Consider the following 9,103-nt stretch of genomic DNA (forward strand, 5'->3'; position numbering starts at 1 on the left):
ACACCACACACACACACACACACACACACACACACACACACACACACACACACACACACACACACACACACACACAATCTCCGACATCACTGCACCCCTCCACCTCCTACTGCAGGAAATATCAGCATCCACCCGCTCAAAATCTTCCACGTAGAATGAGGGGATGAAATAAAAAGGAGGATAAGAAAGAAGGGGAACAAAGCCAGGGAGGGAGGCCAAAGGGCATTTGACCTTTGACCTCTGTGTTATGGCTAGGGCACCTGGAGGGGGGCCGAGGACACAACAACCCAGGGTAATAAGTAACTATACACAAGATAGGACACACAAATTCCCAGACAGAGGCAGAGAAGTCCAGCAGAATGGATCGACTCAGGAGACAGGAAATGGATGTGAGGAGCGATCTCAGCTAGCATAGCATTGTTAGCGTAGCGATTAGCCCTGCAACAGCAATTATCAGGATCATTAGGAAGAAAACTAAACTGAAGGTGAGAAACCTTACAAAAATACATGTAACTGCAAGAGTACAAGTACTTCCATCTACTCATCTGAAGAATAAAGAGGTAACAGTAACTGTGATTATCAAGACATGTGATAATGATGTCATCAGACCGTGACTACCAGCTTCACCGACATCCATCAGACAGCCAGATGCTGTCATCCAATCTACTGTCAATATTGAACACCATCGATCTGGCTTGTGTGTGTGTGTGCGTGTGTGTGTGTGGGTGTGTGTGTGTGTGTGTGTGTGTGTGTGTGTGTGTGTGTGTGTGTGTGTGTGTGTGTAAATGCTGTGTCTGTTAATACACACTCAACTACACTGGTTGTGATAGATTGTCAGTTTTTTTTACACTTAGGTGGAACAAGAGGTGGTTCTCACACCTGTAGTTCAGTTCACTTGTATGGGAGACCAACGTGATGGAGGAGATGTGATGGAGGAGATGTGATGGAGGAGATGTGGTGGAGGAGATGTGATGGAGGAGATGTGATGGAGGAGATGTGGTGGAGGAGATGTGATGGAGGAGATGTGGTGGAGGAGATGTGATGGAGGAGATGTGGTGGAGGAGATGTGGTGGAGGAGATGTGATGGAGGAGATGTGATGGAGGAGATGTGGTGGAGGAGATGTGATGGAGGAGATGTGGTGGAGGAGATGTGGTGGAGGAGATGTGATGGAGGAGATGTGGTGGAGGAGATGTGATGGAGGAGATGTGATGGAGGAGATGTGGTGGAGGAGATGTGATGGAGGAGATGTGGTGGAGGAGATGTGGTGGAGGAGATGTGATGGAGGAGATGTGATGGAGGAGATGTGGTGGAGGAGATGTGGTGGAGGAGATGTGATGGAGGAGATGTGATGGAGGAGATGTGGTGGAGGAGATGTGATGGAGGAGATGTGATGGAGGAGATGTGGTGGAGGAGATGTGATGGAGGAGATGTGGTGGAGGAGATGTGATGGAGGAGATGTGGTGGAGGAGATGTGATGGAGGAGATGTCTCGTTAGCCGGTTCTGTGACGGGTCGTTGGAGTTCCCCTGCTAGCAGGGCCGGATCAGGTTCAGGGACAGTTTGTTTGTCATGTAGCAGGACCGCGAGCACCTCCTTGACGGTCCAGCTAATTTGGAACCCACTCAAACATGACTTCTGTGTTTACGTTTACCCTGAACGAACCGCACGAAGAGTGTAAACGCTCCAGGGTTCCATTCAGCGGAACCAAACCAGGAAGGAGGGAAAGTTTGACTGACAGCTTCCATTCCAGCCTGAACCAACTGGGACCAACCCACCACGACTGCATCCAGCACCGAGTCCTCGGGACTCTGCTGTCCTGCACCAGGACCAGTTCACGCTTCTCATATAGAGCAGTTTCATAGACAAAGGAAAGAGTGTTTTTACACTCACTTGAGGTGTTAGAGGCTCCAGCTGCCACCCGTAGCTCCACCTGCTCACGTCCCCGTCTGTCCATCAGTCTCTCCTCCTTTCTCTCTCTCTTTATCTCTGTCCCTCTCGTTCCTTCTGTCTCTCTGTCTTCCTCCATTCTCTGTCTTTGTCTCTGTCCATCAGTCTCTCCTCCTTTCTCTCTCTCTTTATCTCTGTCCCTCTCGTTCCTTCTGTCTCTCTGTCTTCCTCCATTCTCTGTCTTTGTCTCTGTCCATCAGTCTCTCCTCCTTTCTCTCTCTCTTTCTCTCTGTCCCTCTTTCCTTCTGTCTCTCTGTCTTCCTCCATTCTCTGTCTTTGTCTCTGTCCATCAGTCTCTCCTCCTTTCTCTCTCTCTTTCTCTCTGTCCCTCTTTCCTTCTGTCTCTCTGTCTTCCTCCATTCTCTGTCTTTGTCTCTGTCCATCAGTCTCTCCTCCTTTCTCTCTCTCTTTCTCTCTGTCCCTCTTTCCTTCTGTCTTTCTGTCTTCCTCCATTCTCTGTCTTTGTCTCTGTCCATCAGTCTCTCCTCCTTTCTCTCTCTCTTTATCTCTGTCCCTCTCTTTCCTTCTGTCTCTCTGTCTTCCTCCATTCTCTGTCTTTGTCTCTGTCCTGCTCTCCTGCTCTCTCTCCGTCCCCACTGATCCTGGATCTGCTCCACCTTCCTGCTGGTAAAGGAAGGTTCTGGTGGCTGCTGTTGCAGGATGTGCTGCTGATGGAGAATTGTTGGGTGGAGGTTCATTGAAGGAGGGAGGTGCTGGACCTGCTCTACTTGGACAGAGTCAGAAGGGAACTTTGGTTGGGGTTTGGTGACACACAAAGAAACCTGACTGGACTTGTGTTTTTTCTTGAATGACAAACAGCAAACAGCAAACGGAGACAGTGAACTGAGACAGAGTGGTGCCATTTGTTTGTGCCGGTTTGTGCTGTAAAAATGTCCGTTTGTGCTGCAGTTTTAGAGATATGACACTTTATTTTCTGGTGATGATGCTGTTCGATGGAGAACCCAGAGCACGTTTGCAGTTTAGTGTAGCACGATGTCCATATAAGGTCAGTGATGCATGAAAGGGCATCCTGTTGGCGCATTCAGGTCGTGGCGTTTCTCTTTCTCTCTCGCCCTCAAATATGTAAAATTTTCCCTCAGCAGGAATGTTTTTAAGCTTGAAAATCAACACAACAACAACTTTACTGCGTTCAGCCATGTTTTTCCGAGCATAAGTAATGAAACGCACTTATCTTGGAACTCGGAATTTCCGAGTACAATCGAACGCAGCATTATTCCAACGATCACACAGTGGTAATGGCTTGCTCATCATTCAATACATGTTCCTTGATTACCTGCTCCAACAGTCCTGTCAGCCACAAACATGGCTAGAGGACCAATAAAGAAAGACTACATTACAGAGCCAGTGTTTGTTCTTTATTTGAAAGACTGATCACGCCATGCACCTGCCACTCAGGTCCACTCATGCTGACTGAATCATGGGGAATTAAAAAAACCTCCACATGCACATGGGGAGCACAGATTTCCTCTCCCTCAGCAATTCAAACTTCTGGCCAACGTAAGTAAAATATGCAAAAACTGAGTTAACCCTTAATAGACCTTTCGTATGGAATGAAAAACATTGCCTTCTCAACATAAATAGTGGGTGAACCACGTCTACAGTGCACAATGACTGAAAATCCTTATCTCTGCTAGCCAGCTAGCCTGCTAGCCAGCTAGCTAACGTGTTCACATTAGACGCATGTAGGCAGTCATGGCATTTCAAAGAGGCTTGACCCTGGACGCTCTTGGACATCATGTGGCCGACTGCAGGAGGGCTCCATGTGTCTGGGAGATGTACGATGACCTGGGAAGTCAAGTGAAAGCAGCATCAGAGAACACAAAGACCCGCCCACATGCTGGGTTCTACACAAAGCAGTGGTTGCATGATTGGTGCAATGTAACTTCTCTGATACAGACCAACGCCATGGCTCGGCTCCTGCTCACCGGCGCTTCCGCTATTCAAAACACGTCATCACAAATTATGGGAAAAACAATCGAAAATGCAGAAATTCGAGCTGTACATTCAACATCACACAAAAACGAACAACTACCAACCTTGTGCCCGTATCATCCAGATGCTCAATAAAATCCGTTAAAAGTTTGCCTGTTGCACCGGCAAACTTTGTGACTGATGATCGTCTCTCCCAGGTGTTTTGGTTTGCGGCAGCCTCGTCTGCTGTCATGAACAAATGATAACATGGGCGCAACGAATGATGAGAAAATTTAAGAACGAATATAAAAACAATACATTTAAAGAATTGTATTCGCACACAAGGGAGTGGAAAAACAGTACCATTAAAGTTTTTCTGTAGAAAAAAGATCCAACAGTGCAACATGTTTACCTGAAGTTCGTCCCATTTGGAGCAAATGGGGGGGGGGGGGGGTTGGGTGATGTCATCACCAGAAAATAAAGTGTGTCTTATCTCTGAAACCGTAGCAGCACAAACGGAATTTTTACAGCACAAACCAGCACAAACGAATGGCACCACTCTGGGTCCGCTTGGAGCGAGTGTGTGTGTGTGTGTGTGGGGGGGGGGGGGCTGGGTGAACTCTGGATGACCTAAAAAATAAACTTTAATAACTGAAAAACCATAGCAGCACAAACGAAACAGACAATTTTCCAGCTTTTCCAGCTTTCCAGCCAGCTTCACTCACGTATTTTACACTGCTTATCCTTTTAAGGGCGTGGGGGGTGGAGCCTATCCCAGCTGACATTGGGTGAGAGGCGGGGTTCACCCTGGATGGGTCACCAGTCCATGGCAGGGCCATCAGGAGCAGTTAGGAGTTCAGTGTCTTGCTCAAGGACACTTGGACATGGTCACGGGGGAAGTGGGGATCGAACCAGCGAGCATCTCTGCCTCTGAGCCACGCCCCCCTCATTTCTTGAGCTCTCCCTGCATATTTCATTGGCTGTAGACCAGCGAGACCCCTCCTTCTCCCTCTACTGTTCAAGCGTAGCATCGCCACCGCCGCCATCTTCTGACAACACACTCACGTTTTCCAAAGTTTGCTTCAAATCTGCTCTCACAGCTTGAGGGGATCAGAGTGAGGAGGTGACTCGTCAGAAGTGAAGAACTCTTCGAATGGTCACACGCTATCTGTGTGTGTGTGTGTGTGTGTGTGTGTGTGTGTGTGTTTGTAAATGTCTTAGGTCCAAGCAGCAATGATGTTACCATGGTGATGTCACAGGAGTGTAAAGCTGGCAGCAATATAAAACCTGCGCTTTCCCACAATGACTTTGTGCTGTGTGTGTGTTTGTATGTGTGTATGTGTATGTGCCAGAGCCCGTTGCTATAGCAATGGGGGGGGGGGTTGTTAGGGTAACATGTCCTGACTCAGACCTTTTCTCTCATGACCCCCCTCCCAGTTCAAGTCTTGCTCTCTGTCACACACAGTGGTGCATAGACGTACACGTATGCAGCACACGCATGTCATCATGTTAGAAGCGTGTTAGATCGACTGTGTCTGACAGGCGTGTGGACGTGTTGCGGTCCTGCTGGCGTTTCCTGGGTCTAATAAGCTGCTGATGCTGCCTCCATCATACGGACACGAGTCAGATTTGAAGACACCGACACGCGTCTCTGCCCCCCCACGGACTGAGACATCCAGTAGAGACCAGCATGACAGGCCTCATGAGGGGTTCACACTGAACCACCTAGTTCTATCAGTGTGTGTGTGCGTGTGTGTGTGTGAGTCTGTGTGGTGTGTGTGTCTGCGTGTGTGTGTGTCTCTGTGTGTTTGTGTGTGTGTGTGGCCTGCCTGCTTGCTGGGTGAAGCGAGCCCAGATGTCCTGGGCTCCATAGGGGATAATGGTTTCTTTCACAAGCAAAAGCGCGCGCACGCGTGTGTGTGTGTGTGTGTGTGTGAGGATCCGTCAGCACAGAGCAGGATGAAGGAAGCACATTTGAGGTATTAACTTTTTTTATTTTTCCTCGTCATATCAAGGATTAATAAGTCAACTTTCTAAAGAGCAAACCCAGAGACGGTGAACTTCCATTGGAAGATCAGCGGGTGGAGCGGCGCCCCTCCACCCGCTGGAGGACCGGTGGCTGCGGCGTCACTCTGCTGAACACAATCAGACGTGATGCTGCAGTGAAAGTGAGTTCATCAGCGCCATTAACATCTCACAAGACAACGATTCATCCGTCAGCGCATCTAAACTTTCCTTGATAAGATTATGACAGTGAATTCAGTCAAGGGTTTATCCTAGAACACAAGAACCAACACTTGACTGTCGTTCTGCTCAGCACAAAGAACCGTCCTGCTGAAGCTCCCAGGGACGACAAAAGAAGGAGCCGAGTTCATGAGCAGGAATCAGCAGCAAGTGGGTCATGAGCAATCAACCCTTTGAAGAACAGCTGGGCTCTTTGATCTTCACAGCCGGAGTCACAGTTGCATCTCTGCTGCGTCAAGCACAGGTTTGCTGATGAAAAATGACACTGAGGGCGAAACGTCAGTGTTTACCTCAACGTATTAATGTGGAACGTTCTAGAAGCTCTCCGTTTCTGTTGCTCTGGATCTTGTTGACTTAGACTGAAATACGTCAGACACGTCTCGGTTGGACCGGCAGCTGCACCGCTGGAAACACGTCTGACATCGCTCCGTGTGTCTGGACTCGTCCGTGGTGTCGACGTAACGTCACGGCGAGTAGCTGCTCCGCGTTTGTTTCCGTTTCTGTTTCTTGTAAGCAGGACGGTCAGAGTTCTGCTGTTGACACACGATCAGCAGCTCCGAGAGATCGCCGCTGATCCTGGATCAGTGATGAACAGGATTTAGAAGGATCTCCTTCGACGGGGCTGGTAGAGCAACATGTTGTTCTGATCGCTGGAGGAACTCGGCTCATCACCTCCAAATTCTTCGTGTGAAGTTTTGACTTACAAACAGCGGCGTGGTCCAAAGAGAGCCTGAACTCTGCTCATCCTCTCCAGGCATGAATGCATTTCACTTGCAGTAAAACATGTCTGGGACGCAGCGGCGAACTTCTGCCCTCGTCTGACCGTCAACTTCTGCTGGGGGTTCCACAACAGCTCATAGTGGAGAACGTGTGTTCGTGATTAGTGCTGAATCGGCACCTCTGACCGTGAAAGTGTGTCACTCCTCATGGACGAACTCGCCACTTCACCGTCCAACATGGAAAAGTTCCACGCGGACCTGAGGAGGGAGTGTTGATGTGGCGTGGACCACGAACGCCCGGTCGTGTGTATTTGTACACCAATCTTACCTCTTATCTTAGTAACTTGTCACTTTGCTGCTCTGGAACTACAGACCGGAAACAAGAAGTAAGCAGAGAGACTTCTCCCTCCTCCTCTGCTGTCACGTTGACATCCATGCCTGAGTGATGAAGACATCAATAATCCAGTGACAGGGCGGCGCCGTGGAGCAGTGGTCCTCCCTGTGGCCCCCAGCAAGAAGGTTGTGGGTGGAGCAGTGGTCCTCCCTGTGGCCCCCAGCAAGAAGGTTGTGGGTGGAGCAGTGGTCCTCCCTGTGGCCCCCATCAAGAAGGTTGTGGGTGGAGCCCCGGCTGCAGCACGGGGTCTTTGTGGGTGAGTCTCCATGTTCTCCCTGTTCCTGCTGGGTTCTCTCTGGTACTCCAGCTTCCTCCACAGTCCAAAGACATCAAGAGGGACCAGGTTAATCCAGACTCTAAACGGACCAATCAGGGCTGAAGTTGGTGAGAAGATTTTTGCAAAAAATAAATAAATAAAAAAACAACTCCAAAACAATACAGAAATATATTTTAAAACTCATCTTTGTATTTAAAAATTAGTAAAATATTAGGTTCAGGCCAGGACTCTCTCCCTCACTCTCTCTCTCCCTCTCTCTCTCCCTCTCTCTCTCTTTCCCTCTCTCTGTCTCACTCTCTCCCTCCCTCCCTCCCTCTTTCGCTCCCTCTGTCTCTCTCGCTCTCTCTCTCTCCCTCCTTCTCTCTCTCTCCCTCTCTCTCTCCCTCACTCTCTCTCTCCCTCTCTCTCTCTTTCCCTCTCTCTGTCTCACTCTCTCTCTCCCTCCCTCCCTCTTTCGCTCCCTCTGTCTCTCTCGCTCTCTCTCTCTCCCTCCTTCTCTCTCTCTCCCTCCCCCTCTCTCTCTCCCTCACTCTCTCTCTCCCACTCTCTCTCCCACCCTCCCCCTCTCTCTCTCCCTCTCTCCCTCCCTCCCCCTCTCTCTCCCTCCCCATCACTCTCTCTCTCTCCCTCCCTCTCTCTCTCCCTCCCTCCCCCTCTCTCTCTCCGTCTCTCTCTCCCTCCCTCTCTCTCCCTCACTCTCTCCCTCCTTCCCTCTCTCTCCCTTCCTCCTTCTCTCACTCTCTTTCCCTGCCACTCCCTCTCTCCCTCTCCTCCCTCCCCTCTCTCTCTCCACCCCCTCGCTCTCTCTCACTCTCTCTCACTCTCCCTCCCTCTCTCTCCCTCCCTCCCCCTCTCTCTCTCCCTCACTCTCTCCCTCCTTCCCTCTCTCTCTCCCTCCCTCCTTCTCTCGCTCTCTCTTTCCCTGCCACTCCCTCTCTCACTCTCCCTCCCTCCCCTCTCTCTCTCCACCCCCTCGCTCTCTCTCACTCTCCCTCCCTCTCTCTCCCTCCCTCCCCCCCTCTCTCCTTCTCTCTCCCTCACTCTCTCCCTCCTTCCCCCTCTCTCTCCCTCCCTCCTTCTCTCGCTCTCTCTTTCCCTGCCACTCTCTCTCTCACTCTCCCTCCCTCCTCCCTCTCTCTCCCTCCCTCCTTCTCTCGCTCTCTCTTTCCCTGCCACTCCCTCTCCCTCCCTCCTTCTCTCGCTCTCTCTTTCCCTGCCACTCTCTCTCTCACTCTCCCTCCCTCTCTCCCTCCTTCCCTCTCTCTCTCCCTCCCTCTCTCTCCCTCCCTCCTTCTCTCGCTCTCTCTTTCCCTGCCACTCCCTCTCTCCCTCTCCTCCCTCGCTCTCTCTCTCTCCCACCCCCTCGCTCTCTCTCACTCTCCCTCTCCCTCCCTCTCTCTCCCTCCCTCCCCCTCTCTCTCCCTCACTCTCTCCCTCCTTCCCTCTCTCTCTCCCTCACTCTCTCCCTCACTCTCTCTCTCTCCCTCACTCTCTCCCTCCCTCCTTCTCTCGCTCTCTCTTTCCCTGCCACTCCCTCTCTCCCCCCCCCCCCCCCCCCCCGTTGCACTTCATCTCCCTCTGGTTTGGCTC

This window comes from Aulostomus chinensis, chromosome 3, assembly GCF_037954235.1.
Source record: "Aulostomus chinensis isolate RoL2024-O1b breed Wild chromosome 3, RoL_Achi_v1.0, whole genome shotgun sequence".
Classification (NCBI taxonomy): domain Eukaryota; kingdom Metazoa; phylum Chordata; class Actinopteri; order Syngnathiformes; family Aulostomidae; genus Aulostomus; species Aulostomus chinensis.